Source organism: Strix aluco, chromosome 4 (genome assembly GCF_031877795.1).
Source record: "Strix aluco isolate bStrAlu1 chromosome 4, bStrAlu1.hap1, whole genome shotgun sequence".
Taxonomy (NCBI): Eukaryota; Metazoa; Chordata; class Aves; order Strigiformes; family Strigidae; genus Strix; species Strix aluco.
Window position 1 is genome coordinate 44,969,252 of NC_133934.1, and position 27,394 is coordinate 44,996,645.

A 27,394-nucleotide genomic window follows, 5' to 3' on the forward strand; every position below is an offset into this window, starting at 1 on the left:
GAACCTGCAGAAATATCTTAAAGGTTTTACCTGAATGATACTGGGTATTGGCATGCAGCAAAAGTTGACAAGTAACTTCTCTAGTTAATATTTATATTGTAATAACATAGAAAATTCCCGCGTAGGAGTTACTAACAGACATTAAAATGGAATTTCTGTCCCCAGTATTTTACAAAGTAACAGATTGTGGGATCAGCTCCATATCACCTGAATTAGAACTTCAGCATAGAAAGCTTCGTGGCATTAAGAAAGTGTACCCATGCAGAGTCCATGGCTCTGCATGTGATAAAAGCTAAATCCATCCTCCACATCTCACACCTGGATCTCAGGGAGTGACAGAAGGGATGTCCTACAAGACCGACAGCATGGCATGCAGTCATGGAGGTAGCCCTTTGACCATTTGCTTCAAGCCTCAGATTATAACAGCTACTGTGACCATGGTAGCTTCAATCATACTGCCTTCATTTTGAATCTTTGCTGCAGGAAGCTGCAATACACTTTAGCCTGCATTGTGTTAATGCAAGTCACATCTTCATAGCATAAAATTTGTTTGTGGATTATTTTCTAACCTAACCTGGTTTTATTTTTTTATTGATTGTGAATGAAACATTTTAATTTGATATAAAGCATGGTAATACATTGGTGAGGCTGTGCCAAATAAAATATTCTACAGGGAGTTAAACCCCAGCAGGTTTAAACCTTTTGTCAGTTTGGTTTTGATAAAAAATAATTATGTACGTCTTCCTTGATTTTTCTGTCACAATGAAGAACTTAGAACTTGAATTTGCTAGCTGGACCCCTTACTCAGCCTGTGTCAAGGACTTTATTTACCACTGTGATTGAAAGCTCTTTCTGCCTTAGGGCTTCAATACATGACAACTTGCTCTTTATCAAAGAAATTGTGTCAATCTTTAAAACTGCTGCTTTCCTTATTTACTTGCAAGGTTTGAATACAAAGTTCCAAGAGGAGAGGAAAAGACACATGAAAGAAAAATTCCGAGCTAATTTAAAACCAAAGGGAGGAATTATATATTTTTTAGGTCTTTACAATCTTTGCTCTACACTCCTGTTTTGCCTTTCACTTACAATTCTCTGAGTTTCCTTTGGGCTGTGCTGATGTAAATTCTAAGTGCTCTACTTCATGTTACACTTGTTTCCACCAAAGCAAGGGAATCATTATTGTGCTTCATACGGATGTTGCCTTAAATCCATCAGATATAGGCTACTTATTTAGTGGCACTTATCACTGGTCTCCTTTCTTAGGAGTCCTTGACTCATTATGAAGTTTCCAGTGAAGCTAAGAGTAATATTTTTGATCCTAAGAAATCTCACTTGGTCTGGAACTCCATGCACAGTGGTTGTGCCAGTGGTGTGATTAATGGGCATCTGAATATTCTGTGGTCATAACTGAGGAAAATCAGTTTTTAAGGGTTCTTAATTTGAGATCTTTGAGAAAGCATTGATTTATGCAATGAGCTTTCATGGATCTTATTCATGGATCCACAGCAAGGATGTGTTGCTGAATCAGGGTAGCTCTCATTTTGAAATAGCTTCAAGACCTGGCAACCTGCAGGGTAGTGTAGATAATATGTCATTTATCTGTAAAAAAGATAGCTTGGCTACAGTAAGTATTCTCAGTCACAAATGCACCGAGGTTTATGTGAGTTAATTTACTCTATTTTTCAGATTACAAGCACTGCAGAGTAAATTAGCTTCTACGGAGGTCTAATCTGCCATTGACTAGCTGCTTCTGATGCCCAAACTTGTGGTTTAGGTACACTCCTTATAAGTTCTTGACCTTCAAGCTGTGCTTCAGAAACAGCTTAATGGGGATGCAATTGTGGGAGGCTAAAGTGGGTGTTAAGAAGAATTCTTTAAGGAAACAGTTGGGTTTTTTTATTATTACATCTTTTCTGTAGTGTGACTGTCTTACGAAAGATCTGAAATAACGTTGCATGGTTATTGGTTTTGGTTTTGTAGTTTTGAATTGATTTCAACAGATGTCACATCACTCTTGGCCTGGCATTTCAAAAAGTTAGATCAAAACATGAATAAAGCTGAAATCAATTTAGTGAGGACTGACAGTTATGTGGTAGTAACAACATTTTTTCATTTATTGGAGTAACTCTGAAAAGTATATAATGACTTTGATATACATCCAGAAATAGTAACATCAAAGAACATTCTGTGATACACATATGAATCATATGTATGATGGTATAGTCCTTGTTGTGAAAATACATTAACAAAAAGAATGAAGTGCAGAAGGCAGCTGCGGAAGTGGTACAACTGTTTTGCCCTTTGCCAGATAATGATGTATGGAAACTTAAGAGACTGATTTGAAGACAAATATTTGAAGATAGAGGCTAGTAAAACTTTTTAAAGTCCATTTTTAAGCTTGTCCCCTTCCCTTAGGCATGTGCTGTCAAATCCTAAACCTACTGAGAACTGTATTATACTAACAACAAATCCCTGTGATTTTCTTTCCTCTTTGCAGTCTTTCCCTAAAACAGAGACTGAATATTATTCTGTTGAAGAAAGAAGGCATCCGTGTTACTAGATACAGTCCTATAAAAGCTTAGTGTACCTTTAAAGTAGTATCAAATTAGGCTCCGTATCTTGATGTTGATATTATGATACAAAACATCCTTTCATCGTCAGAAAGATATCAGAGAGCTGCAGAATTGTCTGTAACCTGAGTCTGCTCATGCAGGTGTGTTCACATGTTTCCTTATTTCTCTGTGTGTCTATATGTGCATGTATGCATGTGTGCTCATGTACATTCCTCAGGTTTTCATACTGGTGTCAGCTCAAAGCAAATTTTAAGAGCTAACACCTGCTTTCCTAGTTCAACTTAAAAATGGAAATCAATATTGGGTGAAATTCTGAAACATTTTTAGGTTTTCTTATTTTATTCTGTTCTTCTTATAGTCATTATTTGATATTCCCCTGCATTTCCAGAATGCATGCACTGAATCTTCTTCTCAACATTATATATCATTGTTGATTTATTAGAATGAATTCAAGGTTAGTCATTAGCAAACACTAGCCATGCCTTCTTGCTGATACAGTATGAAGTTTTCAGCAGTGGAAGGAAAATCCCGACAGAATTGTCCACTCTTTGAATGTCTCCCATAGTGGAGCAAGAGGGAGAGAGAAATTCTTTGCACAAAAGAAGTAAATCTGCTCTGACAGCTGCCAGTGTAGCAGTGCAGACCACACCGCTTCAAAGCTGTGACGCTCACTCCCATCAGCATCACTATCGGTGCTGCTGGGCTTTCTCTGGTCACTCCACAGGGAGAGGATAAGTACCTGAATTCTCAAATTTTTTCTATTATACATACTTCGTCCTGGCTCAGGTGAAGAAATGGTGCAGAGCTGTTATCTGCAGTCCTCTCTTACTCATATAGGCAGGTAAATTTGTAAGGTTTGTCTGTTAGCTAGTGATAAAGACTGTCTCTAGGCAGGCAAATAAGTGACAGGTCCGGGACATAAACACTAATAATTAAAACATTTTTAACCAATTAGATGTCAATAATAATTATATTCAGCTACCCAATCAAAAATGTTATTTTTACTGTGAGATAATTGTGATTTCCATTCTTCCCTTTTCTCTCTTCTGGGAGGAGGAAAAAAAATATTTACTGGAATTCCTTCAGTGATTCTCACAGTCTTCACAGCTGTGTAAGTAAAGCACCTACAATGCAAGCTGCCAAAATTGTGCAGTGAGCTATGTCTACTGGCTCTTTAAGTCCTTGTACTGAAATTATCAAGGGAGAAGTAAAAACCAGCCTAATGTCTCTGAATTGCAAACACTGCAATGATTTCACTTCACATTACATCACTTGCATGCTCTCCATCCACAACCTTCTATTTGCTTATGAAATCTAAGAGACACAGAGCATCTGTCTCTTTCATCAACTAACTCAGCTCTCTTAACATTGCTAGTAGCATGCTAATAGGTAAATATGAAAAAAAAGGAAGAACTGTGACTGAATCTTACCTAGCTGTGTGGCTGAGCATATTCCTGACCTCTGTCAGGCCTAGGCATTTTACAGTATCATTTTTCAGTATTTTCAACTCTATTGTGAATAGACTAGGAATCCCAGGAAACTTGAGATGGATATGGAGGGTCAAAAATAAGGAAGGAAAAGTTCTGATTCAGTTTATTATTACTAAAATATAGAAATGTCTCTTCTGCCTGGTTCTTGAGACCCTCGTGCTATCAGAGATTCAGGTTTGTAAGTCTCCATGTATTAGTCTGCACTGTATCCGCCCCTGGGTCAAGGAGCAGTACAACCTGGTTTTGCATGTTTTGCATGTAGGCTTGAGTATTGCTTCATTCTGTTCCTCCCATCCTTTCAGTTCTAGTGTTAGCACTGGGAACACCTTCTGTCTCTATACCCACTAAATCAATATATGTCTGTATATCCAAGAGGTTGACAGGAAATTGTAACTACACTTGACAGAGCCTGCCTGTGTTCCACTGCTCAGAGATGTTAGGTGGAATATGCACCATAGTTATTTTTTTTTGCTTGAGATTAATGACTCAGAAATCAGTCATCACATGTAATGTATTACAAATAAAAATATATTTTCCAGTATCACAAGATAATAATCCATGTTTTCTAGATAATTAACATAGAAAAATATTTATAAGGGAAAAAGAGAGTGATTTCCTGTATAAAAACCAAATGTCTAAGGCAAAGCTTTTTCTTAGCTTTTTCCACTGGGTACAGTACTGTTTGTTTCAGTATAAAACTGCCATGTGCTTCAGATTGCCTGTATTGTAGTGTAAATGTATTTTGAATCAGGGTTAATACATCATATTCAGTTCAGAATTGTGCTGTTTGTAAGAGCAAAGTGACCTGTCTGTGCAAGGATATTACCTGCTTGTAACACACCTGGGATTCTTTTAGGGCTTACAAAACATTTCATGTTTTTGAATTTATTCTTTCAAGAAAGCTAGCACTTCTCTGCACTTTGCATGCTCAGAACGTGCAAAAAAGATATTTAACATTAGACATGTAATGCAAATAACGTTTATTGTTGGTAGATGTCACAATAGCGTGGTACTAAGTACAATGGGAATAGAAAAATGTAGCTTGGTGCTTCCTTTTTTTGCCTTGGGATTCAGGAGATGTAGGTAAGTTGGTGGATTTTTTTTCTTTTTTTTCTATTTCATACATTATCCATGTGCCTCAGCACTACTTTTGAATCTAGGGTTTGTTTTAACACCACCAAGATAAATGCAAGTGTTCATGATAAGTTGCCTGGGCTTTGCGCTTAAGCTTTTCATCTATAAAATGAAGATTTGAATACTGGCTCGCCTTGTAGGTATTGTGAGGACAAATTCTCTAGCCTTTGTGAGGTAGAAGTACATGGATAACTTCAGTTTTCAGTTGTAAAGCAATTTTTCAGGATATGTATATTGAAAACCTGTGTGCCTTAAAATGTTTTCTATGGGAAAAAATCAATGCTTAAGAGCACAGTGATAATCTTCATCTACATCACCTTTTTACTCAAATCCAAAGGATTCTGCAGTTACAAAGTGTAGCATCATTATTCATCTTCACTGGATCACATGCTGTGATTAAAACATAGACCTGGGACAATACATACAAAATGAGATTGCAGGCTGTATGACTAAACTCAATAACAGAGATGGGCTAGATCTGAATAGACTCCGTTTGTCTGTAATCAGTAACAACTCACTGTCATTTATTAAACATAGTTATCTATGCTACATCTTGCTCTTTCTTGTGAATACAAAGCTGCAACTGATTGTTTTAGGTTTAGCAAATATGTCATGCAAAACTCCCCACAAGAGAGTATACTAAGTGTATTTGAAGTCTGTTTCCAGCTGTATATTTTGATTACTATGGACTTTGAATCAAAAGCCTCTCCTGGTTAGTGGCTGAGGCAGGTTCAGCATGGAGAGTGGACTGTCCCCCACACTACAGCCTTTGCCCCATCACATGTTCAATTCCTATGAATATATCCAGCAAAATAAATTCCCTCCTGCTGTCCAGCCTGACAACTCTTCAGATCTTGAACACGTAAAGAGAGAACACCAGTCACATCTCTGAAAACTGTATGCCAAGAGAAACAGCAGTACACCCTATCTTCTGTTTTGAGCTGTAGTTTACCACAATTATTTCAAAATTCAAATTCAGAAAAAAAGCAAAATATAGGTCTATTCTGTGAGGAAAATAAAATATGATGTAGTTTTCTTTCAAAGCACAGGATAGCATAAGATTCAAATCAAAATTGCATTTTCTTACATGTTGTTTAGAGCTTGTATTTTCACTATTTATGTTCCTTTTTAAGGTAGCAGAATGTTATTGTTCATTAATCCAAATTCTAGTTATGAGTGTAGTACAATTAATCAGTAGCTGGTGATAAAAGTAATTGCATTTTTCTGACTTTCCTAATTTGTTAGAGCAGTTTTGGCAGTTGTTATCATTAGCTGAGCAAGAACTGTGTTCTCAGAAATGATTCACTGGGGTATATTCCAGTTACAGAGATGCAGTTCTGGGTCATCTAAAAGGCATACTAAAATGAAATGAGGGAAGCATGTAAAAGTTACTGCTGAAAAATAAACTTACTGAACCAGTGATAATGTGAAGTTCAGAAGCAGGGTTCTTTTAAAGTCTAACTTCAAACATTACCTTCCCATGGATCAATGACTCACTGTTTTCATGATATAACATATCAAATATTTTCTGTGTATTATTTAGTAAAGAGAATTATTTCACAGGATTATAAACAAAGACATAATTATACTGAATTTAATTTTATAAGACTCAGATACCACTGTACTTTCTGAATTTGTAAACTTTATTGCACAATATAGATACTGAAATTACATAAAACTGATTTTATTAATCTACTAAGGTGTGGAAATCACTTCTTTTATTTGTGTAAAAATTTCTGTTAATCATCAGTAATATTTTGCTGAGAATTTGGTGATATATAATAGGTACACATACCAAAACATGGAAAGAGACTCTGCAGCAAAACAATTTAAGAACTTTCCTCTCCGAAGATTTCATAATGCTGACAAAACAGGCTTTTTTTTTTTTTTTTTTCCCCCCTCTGGATCCTCATTCAAAATAAGTTGAATATTTCAGAGCTACAATTATTTGATAACTTTTTGAGTTAGATTTTAAAGGGCACAAGACTCTAGAAATCTTTCCTTTCAAGAATATGGTGGCAGAAAGGCTTAAAAATTCCTGCAAAATAAATCCTAAACTTGTGTAAAGAATTCTGAATGTTTGATTACAGAAGAAGCAGACTTGTAGGAGAACAACAGATAAATTTGCAATTCTTTCACTTTGCCGTCTATTTTAATAACTGTAACTTGTTGCTAACTGCCTTTGTGTGGCAACATCTTCATTGATGCAATTGAATGGCATCTTAAAACACCTTGCAAGCTCCCAGCTTCACATGAAACTCTATGCAAAAGATCGTGCATCAAGCAGTTACATAAGATTTTAACCTTTGTCTCTTGCTCATGACTTCTGAAGGAACTGTAATAATTTATTCCAAGTTTACCATGCCGTTCAGCAGAGTCCAGGATGTCTGACAAATTCCCTTTCTGCATCTTGCATGGATATATTCTGAATAGATGTTAAAATAAGATTAGTAGTTTAATTATTGCAATCCAGAAATGCTGATTACTGTACTTCCTTTTTCTATAGAATTGTCTGCAATTTTCGTAAGTTCTTTTGAAGTGCCTGAATATAGTGTAATATTCGTGTAGTAAGGCAACTTTTCTTGCTACTTCTGTAGTATCAAAGAGAAGTTCTTTATTTGGAGCACTGAAAAACTGATGTTCATGTTAGGGAAGAAGATATTTTCTTCCATGAAGTTTGATTTCAATCTCTGTATCCTGAAGCAAGCATCTAGGATCTTGAGATGGTTCCCAAAGTCTCACTCAACCTCCTGTTGAGGAAGCAAATATCAACTTCCAAAGCAATGCAGTTTGTACATAGAAACTTGCAAGGAAAATCGTGAATGGGGTATTACAAAGATTGAAAAGTAGTAGTGCAAGAATAGAATCTGGAGGACTGTAGCTTTGAGCACTTACGTGAACGCTTTTATTCCAGAATATACAGTGCGAGTTTCTGCTGCAGTTTGTGGATCAGTGTAGCTTGCAGATCTACAGTAGCTTGCTCGAAAACCACACCAAAAGAAACATTCTAGAATGTGAATGTTTTGAAGTAACACTTGAATATATAGATGAATATAGATTTTGAAGTCTTTAGTTCCTAGGTCTTAATTGTGACATGAATACTTGATAAAAATAAGACTCTTGTCATAGTATCCTTTCTTGTTTCAGATCCTAAATGTTTCTAGACAAAGGATATTAAATCTATCAACATTCAGTGTTTTCATGTGTGCAAGCCCTTTATGCATTTATTGCATTGAAAAGGCATGGAAAATAGAGACTTATATGAAGATACCTCACATTAGGATGATTCCACATGTTCTGATGCAATTGCCATAGGCTTGTCTTTGACAGAACTTTTTAACTAATACTTTGTGTTGTTTTGTTGTTGTGGCTATCACATTCATATTTACTCAAAGTATTTTTTTCTCCCCTTGATTTACACTTAATAACTGAGTTTACAGGTTTTGTAACTTGACTTTTATGTGGGCAATAACATCTGGCCATATTTTTTACCACTGTTGGCAGTGTCTAGGAATTTTGGAAGAAAAGTATTGTGTATGCATTTCTGTCTAATTTATATTTCTTGTACATAGATTCCCTTTCACTTTAGAGGGAGGAATACTCTTCTGAAGCCTCAGGGCATCCTTGGCCCTGCCGTACTCTTTGACTTTAAAGTCTTAAAAAAAATGTTACTGAACAAACTAAAATTCATCCAAATGGATGAAATACAAATGATAGCTCCTACCAAAGATGCAGGATTTATAATAAATAGACAATACATTTTAGGCAGTAGTAATAAGGCTATATAACTCAGTAAGTATAGTAACAGGACAATGTTTGTTATGAAGAAAGTTCGAGAGTGCGGTTCTTGGTACTAGTAAGAGTAAGCTGTTCTTTTATGGCCCAATGCAAGAAGAAAATCAAACATTTACATTCTCTTATTTTTTTGCATGACAAATACCTGGTGTCCTAAAGGTACTCTTGAAAACAGCTGCCAGAATGCCATGAAATAAAAAACCTCAAGTTCACTCAAACTAGCAAAGCAAGCCATCACAGTAAGAAAGAATACTTGTAGGGAACAGACAAAAGGAGACAAATTTCAAAACAACCTATATGAAAGGTTCATACTAAGAGTATGCTAAAAGTACTGGAAAAACATACTTGTGTTCCCTGGATCTTGTAGAACTGATCAAGACAACTCTGAAGGATCCTAAAAATGAATGAGATTTATTTCTCCGGTGTAATGGATGAGATGGAAACAAAGGAGGGAAGAGAGGCTCACAAGCCTGGAAGCATTTCTTCTTGGCAGGAGTCAGGGGGTCTGGGAGCCAGCAGTCAGGCAGAGGGCTTTTCCCTTAAAGGCCCTGGTGATAAGTGTGTCTTGGGAATTCAGAGCATAGCATTTTCTCTGTTCTTCCAGATAAGAAGCTCTTCTGTAAGAGTTTTTATCTCCAGTGTATTTCCTATGTGGGAGATGTGAACTGAACGTCTGTACAAGAAGTAAATACAGTAGATATCCACATGCACTGAATTCACAAGACAAACTGGAATAAACTTTTAAAGAAATCTAAGACAGTCTGTGGACATTTTTGTAGCTGGTTTGTTAACAAAGGCTTTTAGAACTTAGTACAACTGTTTTGATTTTGTTTGCGTTTGCTGTTTGGCACCAACATGTGTCTTATGACAACCAGTTAACTAAATTTTTTTCTTGCACAGATATTTCAATCCTCGTTTTCAGTTTTCACTGGCTCCTTTTTAAAGGATGATCTAGTCCTGTGCTGATTCAGTTATCTGAACACACCTGGATCATGATGGATAAATGAGTTTGCTTTCATTTGTTAATCAAGTCTTTCTCAACCCCTCTTTGGTAGGAAAATCATAGACAGAACTCAAAGCAACAAACTATGGCAACTGTCATTGTAGTAACAAAACCAGAAGAAAAATTTCGCAGTTGAAGGCAGAGCTGTGCAACACCAAAACCTTCTAGAAATTCACAGTAAAACCTCAGTGAAAAACTTGGCCCTTCAGTCTGCTGAAAAGTGGGTTTATACTTTGCTTGAAAGCCTTCCAGAAGAAATTTAAAAATTTATCTTTATTTATTTGGACATTAATGGTCCTAAGACACTGACTTAAGTATCTTTTCTCTTAGATTCTCAAAGTTCATACAGATTACAGATGAGGAAGTGCATTTCCTTGATGTGTAGAGTTACGGTAAGGGAAATACATAAATGATACATTGCATGGTTAGTGTTTTTGAAACATTTTCTCTGTTTCTTTTTAGAAAAGACCTATTATTTTTAATGTCTTTGGGTTTTCAGCACTCTTTTAGGTTAACATTCTTTAGAACAACCACAGTTAGACTGTTGGCTGTAAGATCCCATGTAGCATAGATGAACAGTTTTCAGCTATTGCTTAGGTAATTTTTTTTTTTTACTTGCCAAATGCTCCTACTTTCATTTTAGTTAGTTTTTGGCAGACAGATTTGATCAGCTATCAAGCTACCATCATCACTTTTGGCAGTAATCAAAGGTTTGCTGGTGCCTTAGTACCAATGATCCTTGTATTTTAGAATTTACTGGATGGCAGCTGTCCTAAAGGATGTTCCAGAAACCTGCAAGTGAATTATTTTGATTTACTGTCTTGGCCCAGTGCAGATGATGCTTACTATGTGAGAACTGACAGATGTGTACGAGAAGGCATAACTGAGCTTGCCAGACAGTTTAGAGCTTTCTCCTGGGTAGAGATACAACATGCCCATTTTTGCCACCCAGACTAGAAACCAGGCAGATAGCTAATGCCCTTAGTAACAGTGCATGTATGACACAAGTGCGCTTCATTTGGACAAACCTATTGCTGACCCCAACAACAATAGTGAATTTTTAGTATCAGTTTTCATCCTGGGTTAAATGGAATCATCAGAGATTTTGCAGTAGGATGGATTTACTAGAATTTTTTTGGTTGTTTTTAATTTCAGATGGGGAAAACTTTCCAACTCAAAGAGGAGATAAACATCTTTCTGTGAGAATGCCAAGAAAAAAAGACTATTTCCAGAATCTGATGTTATCAAGTTAGTTTCCAGATTGTCCGGCACTCTTGGGCTAAATGGTTTCTCATACTATGAGCAATTTAACCTTGCAGTCCCTTCTGGCAAAGTGCTTACAAGTAGTTAACATTTAAGTACATGCTCTCCAGCATATGTAAAAACTTCCAAAGCTGGTGAGCCAGTGGGGACAATCCAAGAGCCTCTTCCTTGTGTGCAAATGGCTAGTAGCACTGTGAACTGCATCACTACAAAAAATTATTTTGGCTGCACGAGCCAATTAATAACCATCTTGTTAGACAGCATTTTTGCTCCTACTTCTATGATGGCTAATCTTACACAGTTTGTATCAGGTGCTTAGATATCAGTCTACATAGTTTGGGCAGAGGTGAGGGAAGGGTATTAGCAGTAGTGTTTCCTTAGATCTGCACTATTATTTGGGACAAATCTATCTGGAAATATGTTCAGCTTTGGCAGATGGAAACTGAAGCATTCACAATTCTGATGAAGATACTTATTGTGGGAATTTCATCTAGGATCAAATGTTCAAAAACAGTATGGGGAAAATTGAGGAATCCTAGGCAATCACTAGGTCAAAAAGCTGCTATGATTTTGGGAATGGGGAGAAATTTTTTTACTTATTACTAGGAGATGTAAAATTTATAACCAAATACCCACAAATACACACAGTCATGGGTGCTAGCACTGTAATTTAATATTGCAGTCACTTAAGTTTAAGTCTGGAGTTCATAATCAGAAATAAACACTATTGAGTTATATGCAGATTCCTATAAAGCAAGCCATTTATGCAAATATATGTTCTATTATATCTTTAAGAGCTACCATGGTAGACAAGCTATACCTCCCAACATTCTCTACTTCTCGAATTCTTCATACAGTAAAAAGGTTTTCCCTACTTCTCAAAAGAATACAAAACTCAAATACCTGGAATGTTCCAAGACAAGTGAAATGCAGAAACAGCACAGTTATTTGGTATAAATTTGCTGTGTTACTACTTTAAAATTAAGTAAGATTCGTGCAGGAGTGACTTAGGTTATATTACCCAAGCATTATTACATTTGCTGCTAAATTCAGGGAGAGAGGGAGAGAAACCTTGCAAAACCGCAGCATAGAATTTATAAGCAAATGTGTGTGTGTGTCCATGTGTGCACATATGTGTGGGTATATATGTGTGTGTGTATATATATGTATAAAATCCACAATTCTTTTGAGATCAGATAGAATAGCGGCCTCAGGAAAGTTTAATTTGGTTTTGCATGTAACATTTTTTTAAAATCTTCTATGCTACTAGAAAGCAGTAATAAAAGTGCTTGAAAATCAAAGTAATCACTGAGCTAGTTGTAAACAGCTCTACTGACAAAATAATTTAAAGATATCTCACTTGATTTAAGGATTAAACTCAAGAGTTGATTTACATTCTAGCCCATAGTGGTTCATGAGACATGAAATAAAGTACAAGGGCCAAAAGTCTTTAGAGAATTTAACAGATGTGTCAACTGGTGAAACTCTGAAGTGATTAGAGGAAGGAAATAATCTATATCCACAGGTCATAAGGTCATAGTAGTGCTCTTCTTCCTCTTGGCTATATCAGAGTCACCTAATATGACTACTGTCACTGTTCCGGCCTGCAAAATTTCTGTCAACAGGTGTTAAGAGAACCTGTGGAAAGCTTCATAAACAGCCTCTATTCAACCAGCTGCAATGTGAATTGGGTTACAGACTTTTTCTTCTCATAAAGATGAATGATGGTGGCTATAAAAACCTGGCAACTTTATGTCAGTTAGACTGCTACATTTAACAGATACAGCATTTGCCTTCTTTTGCCCTGGATAACAGCTTTCAACAACTGGGTTTTCCAGTTGTGTATTGGGGAAGGGTTAGTTAAAGATGGTTTCTGTTTCCCAAGATGGTCTGTACCATCAGATCACAGAAACCCAACTGTTGGCATTGATGATCATTCTGTTTTTCTGGGAAAAACAAGCTCTGAAAAAATGTCAACAATGATGCGTATCTTGAATAAGTTGGCTGTATGAGTATATGCACCTATGCACCTATTTCTCTCAAGAACATCTTGTGAGAAACAGATTTTCTGTCATCTGTGGTTATTCAGTAAAATTGTTGTGTAAAGTTGGTTACAGATTACTCCAAAGTAAATGATACAAAGGCTGCAGAATCCAATCAGTAAATGTCAAAACCTAACGATCAGTTTGAAATGAGCTAAACAAAGTTAATTACCAACCTCATTAATTCAGGTGATTTTAGGAGGATCATCTCCATGGCAATGCAGTTTGTGAATGAATAATTAATATGATAAATAGGTTTGGTGGAAATACAACATTTTGACTACTTTGTATTGGCTACTGTGTTAGTGGTTGATGCCACTTTATGGTTTCAAATTGATCTGTGGACTAACAGTCAAGCGATTAATAATTCTGTGTTAGGTATGTGTCACTTTTAGTTCATTCAATAAAAACAGATGAGCAGAAATTTTGACGGAAAAGAAGGTAGTACAAAATTCTTTTGCCATTGTATAGATTGAGTTTTCAAAACACTGGCAACATCATGACAGGGGGAACAGAGATGCATATTGAGGAGTGGTGGGGTTGTGCTTTATATGAAATACTATCTGAATAATTGGCATGTAGTTGATGAATCTGATGTGTTGGTTTAGGATTTTCTAGTTACCTTGATAGCCTGTTTATTCCTTTGGTTACTGCCTGAAATCATCATTCTGTCCATGTCAAAAGCACAGGATGCTAATCTTGGGTGCTTGTGGTTTGGGGATAAAACTTGCTGTACTTTAACAAGAAATCCAGTTTCGATGGTCCATCTGTAGAGATTGGTGGAGTGTCTATCTGTCATTCTGGGACCTTTTGTCTTCCTCCGGAATGACAGCCCATTGTTTATCCTCTCTGCTAGATTAATTCCCAAGGGAAAACCCTGGCACACCCACTCCCACACAATCTGGAGCAAAAGAAGCAGGAAAGAATGGGGACAGAGCAGTAGACCTAAGAGTCTCGTCCCATCACTCGATTATGTTAGCAAAATAAAAAATTTAAAAAAAAAAAATCTTAAATGTGATTCTGTGGCCAAAATGATGCTTCTCCTCCTCCATACCATCTGCAACATCTCAGATTCAGGCTGTTTTGAGTTACAGAAATCTGAATTAACTATCTCAGCTAGTACTTGTTTTGAGCCATTTAAATTGTGACAAAATTTCTCACTTTTGCAGACAAAAATGACAAAAAGAAGCACAAAAAGTTGGCTTTCAAGATGTCAGAGAAAGGGAGCAAATACTCTTAGAAATTCAGTTGGTTGAAATAGAGGTAGTAAATTCACTGGAGTAGTGAATGTTTTTGTAGGAATTTTGTAGGATACTAGTTTGATATAGGGCTCTTTATAATCCTGTGTAAATTGGACTTCTATGTATAATGGTCTGCAGTAAATAAAGGAAAATGAAGCATGTATAAAATAGGTTTTTTTTACTAAAGTAATACCTTAAAATTTAAGCGCTCTTTATGATACTCATATTGTTTACATGAAAAGGTAACTAGCAAATAGGTAGGTAGAGGCAAAATCTGAATGTCATATGCCATAGCATACACCAGAAAGGTACCAAAGACAAAGCAGAATTCTGATGTATTCCAAATTTCTTTATAAACATGGTAAATCATCCTCAGTTTCCCTGCTAGATGAAACAATATCCTACTAGCCTAAATAGTCACTCTAATAAAAGAGAATAACTTTATTAACATCTGGTTCAGCTGTCAAAACTGTAACCAGTAAATGCTGCAGATCTTTTAACAACTGAGAAAATATTCTGCCTGTTAACTGGAGGATCTGATTCATTTCAGCCTCTGCAAAAGATTGACACTTTTTGATTATGGGCAACATTACAACCTCTTTCTGTGTCTAGAGAACTTTAAACAGTGGCTAAAATATTAGGTTAAGCAGTTGTTGAGCTTTGAACTCAGCCGGCAGCCAGACACCACATGGCCGGCCGTTCATCTTCCCCCTTCCCTGGTGAAATAGGGGAAGGACAAAAAGAAGAGAATTCATAGGTTGAATAAAAAGAAAGAATTTACTAAATATAAAAAGAGAACAACAGTAACAATAGTGAGTCCAAAAAGAAACAGGTAAAATGCAGCAGTGGCTACCGAGCATGGCGACCGCCCCCACAGCAACACACGACTGGACCAGAACCCAAAAACGGCACGTGCCCGAGAGAGCCTGCGCCCACCTGTATACCCTGGGCATGACATCACATAGTATGAAATACTCCAATGAAAGTTAACTCCATCCTGGTCGAAACCAGGACAGCAGTTGAACTAAAAACATGTTAATTACCAAATATATGCCGTGTAAAAATATAAAGTGACTTTTTAGGGAAGAGAAGACTAGTTGTAGCTTCAGTTGAACACCTACAGGGTACTCAGTGAAAGTCCTAGCTGGAGATCTTGATCACATTTCTGTTGGTCTTCAATCCTTTCTTCCTGTCACCATCTCTGTTATACTGTGATACAGATCACTGTGCAGTGTTAGGCAGTGTGACATCATGAGAAAGTACTGATTTGCAGCAGTGAAGCACCTACTTACTCCCAAGTATTTTTACCCTCATTACCAGATTATTCTATTTCTCTCACACTCTCAGTTGCTGTTTGCTCTGTCTAGTTATTGCCCACTTAATACAGGCACAGTTAGCACAGGCCTTGTGACTACAGGTTGTACTCAGATTGGCAGCCACAGGCTTTGGCATCACTAGCCTTGCTTGCTGGTGCATAATTTCAATCTGCAGGAGCTCTCATGGGATTACATAAACTGTGTGTTATACACGGAGCTCTTTGGTAAACAAAAGTGCCAATCCAGAGTTTCACTTGTGTTTGGAGATTGAGTTACACTGACACACAATATGGTGATATTGGCTGGCTGGGTAGAAGCAGCCAAGGACAAAACTTGAAAGACTATTTTAACATTCATATCTCCCATCCCACACTCCTTCAGAATGTTGAGTAGAGAGCCGAAGTGTTGGAAAAGTAATCTCTACAGTAGCTGAGGTACAAACCTTTGCATTTAATAAAAATAGTAATTTGTAATTCAACAATCTGACCTGTAGTGAAATAAAGAATTATTTGCATTGGTACAAATATTTGGTGGTGTACAAGATGTCTATATCACTAAAAAAAATCCATCAAATTGAATTCTTAAGGACAAGATGGCATGATGATATCTGCATAATACATGGTAAGCAAAAATAAACTAAATGCCTGTAGCATCACCAATACAGATATTGTGTAAGAGAAATCTCAGAAATATAACAGTATTAATTTCAATTGAATTAATAATATTAATTAGATAAAAATACATTAATACAGAAATATTTTAATATTAATACATACTATTAATACATTTATATCCGTAATTATTTTTTATACAAAGATAATACATTAATTACAATTTGTAATACAGGAAAACATCTGAACATGAAACATGCAAAAAAGCTTTTGTTGAATCTAGAAACAGTAAAGAAAACTGGAATGTATTAATCTCATAGTCATGCTATTTTCTGCCTATTATGTTCTCCATAATGGCTGTGAACAGCTCTTATAATATTCCAGAGTCCAGAGGCAAGTCTAAGTAGACTGGATTTCTCCATCATCATTTTCTGGTTCATTAGATTTTTATATGGTGTAGTAGTCAATGAGAAAGCATTGGGAACTCTTCCAGGAGTTATATCCGTGCTTCATTAGTTTTAAGGCCATCTTTCAGCCTCATGCTTACTTGTAAAAAAGATCCTTATTCTCTGTGGAGTAATGAAAGAAAAACCCTCTAATCTTTACAAGATTGTATTTTCTTCCAGTAGCATATTCTCTTCTCAAATGAAAGGTACAGAAAATTGTGGCTGCCTGGAATTCTACAGGTCCAACTTGTGACCTTAAATATAATGGGTCTTCATGTAATTGAGAAGTCATTATGATACTATAAAAGACAAACATATCCAGAAACAAGAGTGGCATTATAAAAGTCACTATTCTTGAAATACAGATAATGACATTACAACTTACTGAGAAAACATTCACATTTCAGAAAATGATTGGCTGTGAGCAGTATACACACATTAAAAAGGCAATGGGTGACTCTTCTTCAGTAAGTCACCACCTTCAATGTCACATCCTGTAACTATCTGTTCATAACTAAAAATAGTGTGCAATCAGCTGTCTATGACAAAATGAAATAGCCACCTGCGGTGGCTGTTTATATTTTTCAAGCATCTAATAGGGCTTATAATTAAGACAATATACAGGTTTTTTTGTGTCCATTCAGGTTTTGAGGGTTTTTTTAATCAACTGTTTTGCATGGTCATCACTCACTCTATCATTTTTCTCAGTGGCTTTGTGCAATGGAGGCTTACATACAGTGGTAGAGTTTTAAGTCCTTGATTAATGAAAAATGTTGGAATGAAATATAATCACATAATTTCATAGCAACAATTACTTTCAGAAACTGGAAAAGCCATTTTCCTTAAAGTGGGAAAGACGGTGAATTTTCTGGATAGTTGAAAATAAAATTTCATTTGTATTGGTTAATTGTATAATAAAATACAACATGGGTACAAAGAAAAGGTCTTATAAAACTCTGGTAAAACTTTTGATTTGCTTCATATAAAACTGGTCATGCAAGTTCTAGGAAGATTAATTTAAACTGGAGAAATGCAGAGAAGAACTGCAGGATAATAAGGGAAATGGCAAACTTTTCATGTCAGGGGATACAAATACTTCCAGTAGTTTCTTTTGGCATAATAAAGGTGAAAAAAATGACATGATTAATCTCTGTGTAGTTGTCTCCAATTTTCAGGTAATGGAAAAAAAATAGTAACCTGGATTGCACAGGCATGCAAGAAACTGCACTGAATAGAGAAGTAAGTAGCTCCACACAGATCAGCTAAAGTCCAGCAGTATTTATTAGTTCTGGCTCAAAACTCGCTCTGCCAAGCTGGAGTTACCTTCTGGCAATTCCTTTAGGCCCAGGTCGTCCTGCTCACCCTGTATGGGGGCATCTCTGGCCCAAAGTATTAACTAGCTCAGGCTGTGTTCCCAAGAAAGCAGTTGTGTTACTTTCTGTGTCAACCTGGTTTTGGATGCAGAGCAGTCACCTGTGAGTAGCTGGACAGGTCTTAGGATAAACTCTGGGTCTGAGTCTCTCAGGGTCTGAATAAACACTGTTTTTCCTCCCAAGTATTTGATAAGTCCACTACTATTTATTAAAAATCAGTTTGAACAGGAAATAATCATTCTGAGGTCCCCTTTTCCCAGGTCTTTTTCATATGCTTTGGTAGAAGAAAACCTGGACTAACAATTCCCTTCATTCTAGGGAAAATTTTGAAGAAAACAGGCGGCAAGTGTGAAGGCTTTTAGCTATTGAGTTCTTCACTGAAATCCAGATGTCAGAGTAAAGACTCTGAACAGCAATTACACCAAGTGCAAGCCCAGCATTTTGTTGCCCCTAAAATTCACCTGTCTTATTTTTGCAAGCATTATTGTTTTAAGTGGTTTTATCTCTGTGAAAAATATAATCTTTATATTTTTTTGGATGGTTGCTCAAATTAAAAATGACGCAGTGCTGAAATATTTAAATTAAGGGATTCAGTGTTTTGACACTTGCCTTGCTGTCTATTCTGTCAAATAAGCGAAAGATAATCCCAATGATTAGGCAGATTTTTTCTGTTTGGGTGGCACACTTTTCTCATAGCTAATCATGTCAGAAATATTTCAGGGTGATTTGAGTATAACTGGCAACTGTTATTTCCGTTTTGCTTAATGTATTTGGCTCTGAAACAGTGAAGTAACAATTTCAGAAAGACTCTCTTTTCATTAAGTCAATTATGTGAACATGCAAGTACCCTCATGGATACTAAGAGGTTGTGTATCAAAGTACTGTAAATTCATCTTTGCATCCACACAGTTAAGATAATTCTGGTGGCAGATCAGAATAACTTTGTTCTGATATTTTGCCTTCCAAATACCTGAAAAATTTTCCTCTTTACTTCACTGCATTTCACCTCTGTGACTGAGTTTGACTTGAATAAATATGAAAAACAACACACAAGTCCCCAACTTTTCACAGAAAGAGTTAGCATACAGTATAATAGACTTCTGCTTCTTCTGATATGGGCTTTGTCTCTCACTGCCAGGGTACAGTGTTATAAACCTTATTCATTCGTAGATGTTTTGGCCATTCTGCCAGGGAATATTTTTCTGATGATACCACATTATTGCTCATTTGAACTCCCTTGTGCTCCTACTGATGGCTATGACACACCTACTGAGTGCACTTTAATTGATTCAGGCTCTTTGCATGGGGATTTCCAAACCTCAGAAGCCATGGTATGAGATGGTACTAGTTCCCAGCTCTGAAACTATCCTGGATCTGTATTTTAAAATTATGATACAATTATCACACAAGTAAAATAAGAAAAGAGGCAAGGATTTCAAATTGTGTCTTGAACATATTTTCATTACCAATGTCAGAAAACTTACTAGATTGAGAAGTGTGGAAAGGCATTGAAGACTAAGATTTAAGATGACACAGGTCAGACAATGCCTGTGTCTATAAAAATAGCAGTTGGGTAACACATGCAACTCAAAGGGTAAATTTCTGTGCATCTATTAGGTGCGTAAATGACTTTTCATGAAGATACACTGCATTTCTGCCTCTGTATAAATTCACAGAAGCTTGTGAAAGTTTATATAGCATGTGACTTTGAAAAACTGTTGGTCAAATATGAGCTACCCGAAAATAAATTGGGAAATTATTTTTCCTTAATATAGAGCCAAACCAATAACCCTGCTCAACCAGAGATGATTCTAGGTAAGACCAGTCTCTGCACCATGTCTCAAGAGAGGAAGTTTTGAGTACCATGGTGCAAGGTGAACCTGAATCCATCTGGCTTTCAGGAGACTCAACATAACTTGTGTGTATCAAATTCTAGGAACAATCTGGTTGGGGGCACAGAGAGGAATACGGTGACAGCTAGAAAGCTGTGTCACTGACAGCTCCAGAATAAAGCAAAGAGGCACCTGTAGCATCTCCAGGACAGGGACAGAAGAAGATCATGAAGGCAAATCCACACCTAGGCTCTGAGTTGTGATCTGCAATCTGCAACACTGCATGTTTATTACCTGAGCGAAGTATTGCTTAAGTGATGAGTGAGCCCTTCCAGAGTACTGGAAGAAACATTGTGCAAAGAATCCCACGAGGCTTTGCACCTCATGAAGGAAATTATGTCCACTTGACTAGAATCCATGGATTACCTGGCACCAGCAACTCCCCTGGTCTCTACAGCTGGAGCCCCGTGTCCTAGATGGCACTAGGAGTAGCTCTAGTTCTGCCCGAGTGTGCACGGGAAGAAACATTTAGCTATGAAGCTAAGCATTTGCCTGAGCCAGAATACATTCAGGTTAGACTGTAGAGTTTCTGTGTTGTTGCATCTGTAGCCTAGACATATGACACTTGCAGGTTGTGTGTGTATGTCAACTCTCATACATGTGTCAGATGCTGTGAATCCCTGTGTTGATGGGTCTTAGAAGTCTGTATGCATACTGGACAGCAAGGGACCTCCTGGGAATCTCCATAATCTATATTCCCAGCTATTGCATACAGCCATGGTATATTCTCCTTTTCATATACTACATTAAGTTTATTCTAAACTAGTTTATTTGTCCTTAGTGAGTTACATGAGTTTCACTTGCTTGTGCTTCTACTACCCTTACAGGGCAATGCTAGAAACTTAATTTCTTCTCCTAATTTCCAGTTTGAAATTACCCATAAGCAATTCATATATGCTCCTTCTCCAGCCTTGTCCTTCAATTTAAATAGCTCTTCTTTTTCTGTTGTGTGACCTACTTGAGTTTCAGTTCACTATCCATACATTCTGTTTGATAGTCATGGTGTCATGTAAAAGAGAGGTAGATGAAACTTTGAGACAGCTCACTTCCTTTTCCATGATACACTTCAGGACAGCATGTATAGTTCTTAGTATTTGTCTTGCTAGGCTAGACAAACTAAACTTTCATCATCCTGGTATTCTTTCCCTGTCTGAATTCATCTCTCTAGCCACGACAGGTGTACATTTTATTCCAGTTAAGGTTTCACCAGATCTGTGTCAATAAAGCTTACTTAATTTTGCTGAAAGCACCTGTAAGATTAAATCCAAAGGTGCCATTTAATTTGTCCTTAAACAAACACACATACTCCAGGATTTGCTTCAAGGGAGAGGCAACACTTCATTTCACTTTGACAGGAAGTTTTCTTACTTATTTAGCTGTTTTCTATTGAGCAACTGACAACACTAATAGTTTAGACAGCTGTAATTCTGGCAAATATTTATTTTCTCAATGAGATGGGTTGTATTTGGCAGTCCTATGCATGGTCTGCTGTTGAGTATAGAATGCAGTTTCTTACTTACCTATGCTTGTCAAACAATTAATGATCATTTAACAGAGTGCTTTAAGAGACTATCATAGGTATGAAACATGTTCTGTAAACCAATGCATTTTCCATTTTATATTATGGGAGTAATTCCAGCTACGTACTGTTTAAATATCACTATCAGCATCATGCAAAGTAAATATACACCAGACTCAAAACTGGTATCAGAATGAGTTGTGCTATACTGCTTGAGTCCTCAAACTTCAAGATGCTGTCCTTATTACTAAGCTTCCTACAGTGATATTGATGCTCTGGAGCCTCATAACAATGGGGCACTTGCAGTTGTGTTCATGATGCCGGGCCAACTCAAAGCTTCTCATCAGCACAGGCAGAATTCAAGCCTAAGTATCAGCCTCTTCAAATTCTCTGTGTGCAATGGCTTCAGACCAGGCTGAGGTTTTTCTTTGCCTTCTCGCAGCCATTCTCTCCTTTCTATGACAGATTTTAGCCTTCCTTTTTGCCTCAGCTCCCACTTCTCCTGTGTTCATCATTAATGTCAGAAAATAGTAGTATCTCAGAAAGAATAAAAAATATACCCTATGTGAGGGGTAACTGACACTCCAGACTGCTTCCCACGCCAAGACAATGCTCCTTCTCTTTTTCAGGATTTCAGACTACTTTTTGAGACTATGCTGGAACATTCCTGGTTGTATTCTCATTCTCTGAGCAGTGTCTTCCTGACGTTTGCAAATACCCTATTTTTCTCCGGTACAGAGTCCTCTTTGGCAAATGACATTTATAGTATTATATGGAGAATGTTATATAGCCTTATAAGCAAAAATTGCCAAATTTGTAACGATTAAAGGCATTCACATTCAACATCCTTGAAGGCTAGGCTCCTCCAAAGTTAATTTTGCTCACATACACTTTCACTTAGAGAGTCAGCATCTGTGTTGAATAAATCATGCAGGTTTTCCTCACCTATTTTCTTCAGAAAATAATTTGACGTAAAATGTAGCTCAAAGTGAATGCAAGGCACCTCTGGTTTTCTCTTTAAATGTTTTATTTTCATATTTTCAAAGAATGTAAGTATGGGTTTTATATTGAAGTAAAAAATTACGAATGTAAATTTGACTACATGCTGCATATAGCACAACAAAGTAATGCTAATTCTCACACGTTGGGAGATTTTGTAGTTTCCCACTACTCTCAAGTTGCAAGTCATTTGCATTACGAATAATGGACTGGAACCACACTAAGCAAGAGTTGCTCAGAGTAGAGGCCCTGCAAAATCCTGTGGAGCGAATGAAATTAATTAGCTCTAGTCACTACTGTGTTCTGCAATATGAAAACATAGTAGAAGAGTGGACTGTAAGGGGGAAGGAATTTTTTCTTCACAGGGAGAGCATCATCCTCCTTTGACCACAGATGACACTTTCTGTATTGATAAAGTTTAATTCAGATCTTTGGGTAGTGGAAGTTTTTCTTCAATTTAACATAAGACATTTTAAATCACTTCCCAGAAAACAAACATAGTATGGTAATTACATAGATGAGTGAAAAGGCAGTTCTGTTTCTGTAATTGAATCAATATAGTCTTTATTAATTTCCATGCCTCCTATCTGTTTTCTTTTTAAAGCTCCAAAAGAGAGGATCATATTTTTCAAAATGTGGCCTTGAGTTATGCATATTTTAATTTACAAATACACTATCTGAAGTTGTTTCCTGTGGTTTCATCTCTTTGTGCAAATACGCTGAAAGCAAGAAGGAGTTTGCTCCTGTAGATTTTATTGTTTATGTTTATGAAATAATGTGACAAAAAGCTTTGAACAAACAAAAGTGCAAATATCTTTTGGGAAGAATGTTGTTCACATGCAATTACATGCCAGTTTCTTTTGAAAAGATGTCTTTAATGTGGTGGTGTTCATTCTCAGCATCATTTCTGAACCTGTTTAATGGATAATCTGTGTTCTGCTTGAAAAATATAGAAAAGTGGCCAGTTAGAGTAGAATATTATCAGATTTTTTCTTGGGTTTCTTCACTAGAAGAGAAATAGCATAATATCCATGTTTAATGAATGATTGATCTAATTTTTTTCAAAATAAGAATTTCATGTCGAGCATTTACAGACTAATATAAACTCCTGACCATTTTAATCAACGCATGGCGTGACCATTTGGAATCCAAGGTGATTTCTTGTTTCAGATTTGCTGCCCCACTTTTCAAATCCACAGTTTGTGATTATTCTGGATTATTCAGGCACATCAAGATAGCATTTGGCCAAGTGAGCAATGTGTGCAGCATGTAAGGTGTCTCTTAGACAGAGTAAGTATGGCTCTGTTTTCTGGAGCTCCCCTGGGTGAACTTTAATGGGTCTGCTGTGAGGGAGGGACTGCTAGGTTATCTGAACCACTGTGTCCCATTCCATACAGTGGGACTGATGACATCTCCCATCACCCAAACCTCCTTTCTTCAAGGTTTATGGCTTCAGTTATTCAGAGACTTTGATACAAAATGCAAAGCATTAGGAAAATTGGTTATGCCTAGTCTAAGGACAGTTTCATTAGCCCACCCTGTCGAAAAAGCAGTCTATGCATTTAAAAAAAAAAAAAAAAAAAAGAACAAATCAGCATCTGGATAGTTTCCAAAAGGATCCTTTCTTGTAAATTAAGTAATCCGCTTGACAAATAATGGTTAGTATAACCAGAAATTAAATGAGTTTATGATTCAGGAAACAGATTCACCAGCTCAGACACTCCACAGCCTGAAAATACCCTTGATAATTTTGTAATGAAGGACTTGTTAAGAATTTGGTGTTTCTTTTCACTATTAGTGCTTATGTTGTTATACTGTAGTATCTCAATGCTGGTTTTGACAAAATGTAGGTGGTGCAAATTAATAACAATATCATAGGTTAATAACAATTTAGTTAGAAAGTAGAGAAATAAATGAACATCAACAATAGGATAGCTAACATTAACTGTTCAAAATGAAATTGTTCAGTTTGGGCTGGAATCAGGTTTTGACCTGCTCTTATATTTTTTAAAATCAACTGTTTTCCCTTCACCAGTTTTGCATGAAAGAAAAAAGATATTCTGTGATGAAACATAAAACATCTTCCATATTATTAATAGAATTTATAGTACATTAAAGGGAAGATGTTCTAATGAAAATCATCTACTTCCTTTGAAGCCAGTGTTCAAACTGATGCTGGAAATGGATGGCAATAAACAGTGAAAACTTATCACTTTATCACTTTATTCATGAAAGAATTAATTTATCTAAGCAATTAGTCATTTCAGGGGGCAGCTCTAACTCATATTTCTTAAGATAATTTTATTTGAATATAAATTGGTTGAAGGGAGATAAGAGTTTTTCCTCCACATTATTATATCCCTCATACATAGGCAATATATGGAACAAACACAGGAATTTGTTTTTTTCTTATTTTCTTTCTGAGCAGACTTGGGAATTGGCCCAGGGTTTTTGACATCAAAATGCCCATTTCCTGTTGCAGATGCATTGAAAACTGTTGTGGGTTGACCCCAGCCAACAGCTAAGCACCCACACAGCCACTCACTCACTCCCCCCACACCAGCAGAAGTTGGGGAGAAAAGAGGAAGACCAAAAGCAAGAAAACTCGTGGGTCAAAATACAGTCAGTTTAGTAAGTGAAGGAAAGAGAAAAAATACAAGTGATGCAAAGGCAATCACTCAACACCTCCCCCAAGCAGACTGATGCCCAGCCACTCTCTGAGCAATGGACACTTTGGGAGCCAAGCCCCTGTACCCCCTTCTTCCTCTACCCCAGTTTTGATTGCTGAACATGACATTATATAGCATGGAATATCCCTTTGGCCAGTACAAGTCAGCTGTCCCAGCTGTGTCCTCTCCCAGCTCCTTGCTCACCCCCAGCCAGATATGAAGTGCTCACCCCCACATATGAAGTGCTGTATATTGCTTGTATGGTAAGAGATCAGCTGTACATTTTTCAAATGAAACATGTGAAGTTAACTGGCACTTCTGACAATCTTTTTTCCTTATCATGCACCTCATAGAATAGAGGAACGTAAGTGTGCTAGTAGCAAAGTTCAGGCAAAAAGTACACAGAAAAATGTAAGCAACGAAGTCTGGAACTGCAAATCAAAACTCTTCTCTCTTTCTTGCGCTACTTAAACTCTGACTCTATAAACGCCTGCCTCTTTTACTTTTAAGGACATAGGCTATCAAGAATATCACCCCACTCAAAACAGTTTGCCTTACCTCCAGCAAAGATCCAGACATTGGGTGACCCTCTTGCCTGAGTGGTGATACTGGTCACCCTTTCCAACAGAAACAGTATGAGTGAGGAATTTGTCTAAGTGGGAGGGAGGGCCTGGAGTTCAAGCCTTGTCCCCAGCTAACAATTCAAACTCACTTTCTGACACAGAGGCCACTTTGGGCTGAAACACTTCCTAGTGCTGGATTTGAAGTACAGCAATTCTATAGTCTTTTGATGAGGAAGAATGAAATCCCAGGTTTTGACTTCTGCTTCTAGTGCTGCTTTATATATCAGAGACATGGATAAAATCTACGCTTGGGCCTGGCACCAGGATTGTGTGGACTATAGCAGTTTGGTAATCAGATAACTCACATCAGCACCTGTTTTACTTCTAAATCTCTGCTCTTTTGTTTTAAAAACAATCGTATTATAGATCTATTGGGGTTTATTTTTAAGTTTTCTGTCCACGACTTACTTTCATTATAGGTCCATTTTAAATCAACAATAAAAATCAGCTGACAAGAAATGCAGGCATTTCTTGTGAAGAGTCCATGTTCTGTCCAGGCTGCATAGCAGGCATCCTAGTCCTGTTTGGATTTAAACCACAGATCTCATATAGTAGAGTTCCTCTTCAGGTGACTTTTAAAGACAAGTCTAAACTGTGTCCTCAGGTACTTATTTAGAGCATGTAAATGTACAGCAAAAAAAGCATGCAGGTTTCATCTTTGCCTGTGTAGCTTAAGTTCTCCCTCTGCTCAGTATCCAAACAAGTTCTCATCTTCTTGGGCTATTACATGCTACATGTTGTTAAGCATGGAAATGTATTCTTGTCAGCCATTACTAGACATATGTAGCACAGTTTTACTTTTGTGTCTTGATAGAAAGAAAATGAGGTTGACTAAAAGTACACTTGTGCATACATAATTTTTGTTTTCTGTTATATCTGCAGTGTTTGGATTTTGTTAAGAGTTTTCTGCAGAAAGATTACTGTGATATATTATCCAAGGTAACTACGGATTTGAGAAAATGCTTTAACATTGGAATTTGGTTTATCTGAAAAGTTCCCACACAGTTTACCACAGGTTTTTTAATGACTGTAGAAACCTCCCACTCTTTATAAAATGTTTGTTACATTAATTAGGGGGTCTGTTACACAACTAATTTCCCCCATAAAAGCTGCTAGGAGACGATGAGCATGAAAGTGGTATAATGTGAAGAAGCACACTCATATCTCAAATTAGAATCAGGGGCTGTTAGTTACTTAAAATAAAGGTAATTTTTGGTGCTTTGTAGATTTATATATGTTGTCTTCTCACCTTTCAGGTCCATCCACTGTTGGGGAAGAAATACGAGACTTCCGTGATATGACTACTTCACCCCTTCTCTATTACCGTGTGAAGTGCCTATTGAAAGTGCTAATATTGTCAGCCATACTGGCCACCAAAACAAAATAAATGCTTCTCAGAACATGA

General features: G+C 36.8%; 1 long non-coding RNA gene across 1 annotated transcript; it reads left to right on the forward strand.

Moving 5' to 3' along the window:
• Positions 1-203: 203 nt before the first annotated feature.
• Positions 204-27,394, forward strand: LOC141922270 (uncharacterized). Its single transcript, XR_012622931.1, has 2 exons — positions 204-384; positions 27,246-27,394. It is a non-coding gene; the product is annotated as an uncharacterized LOC141922270 (long non-coding RNA).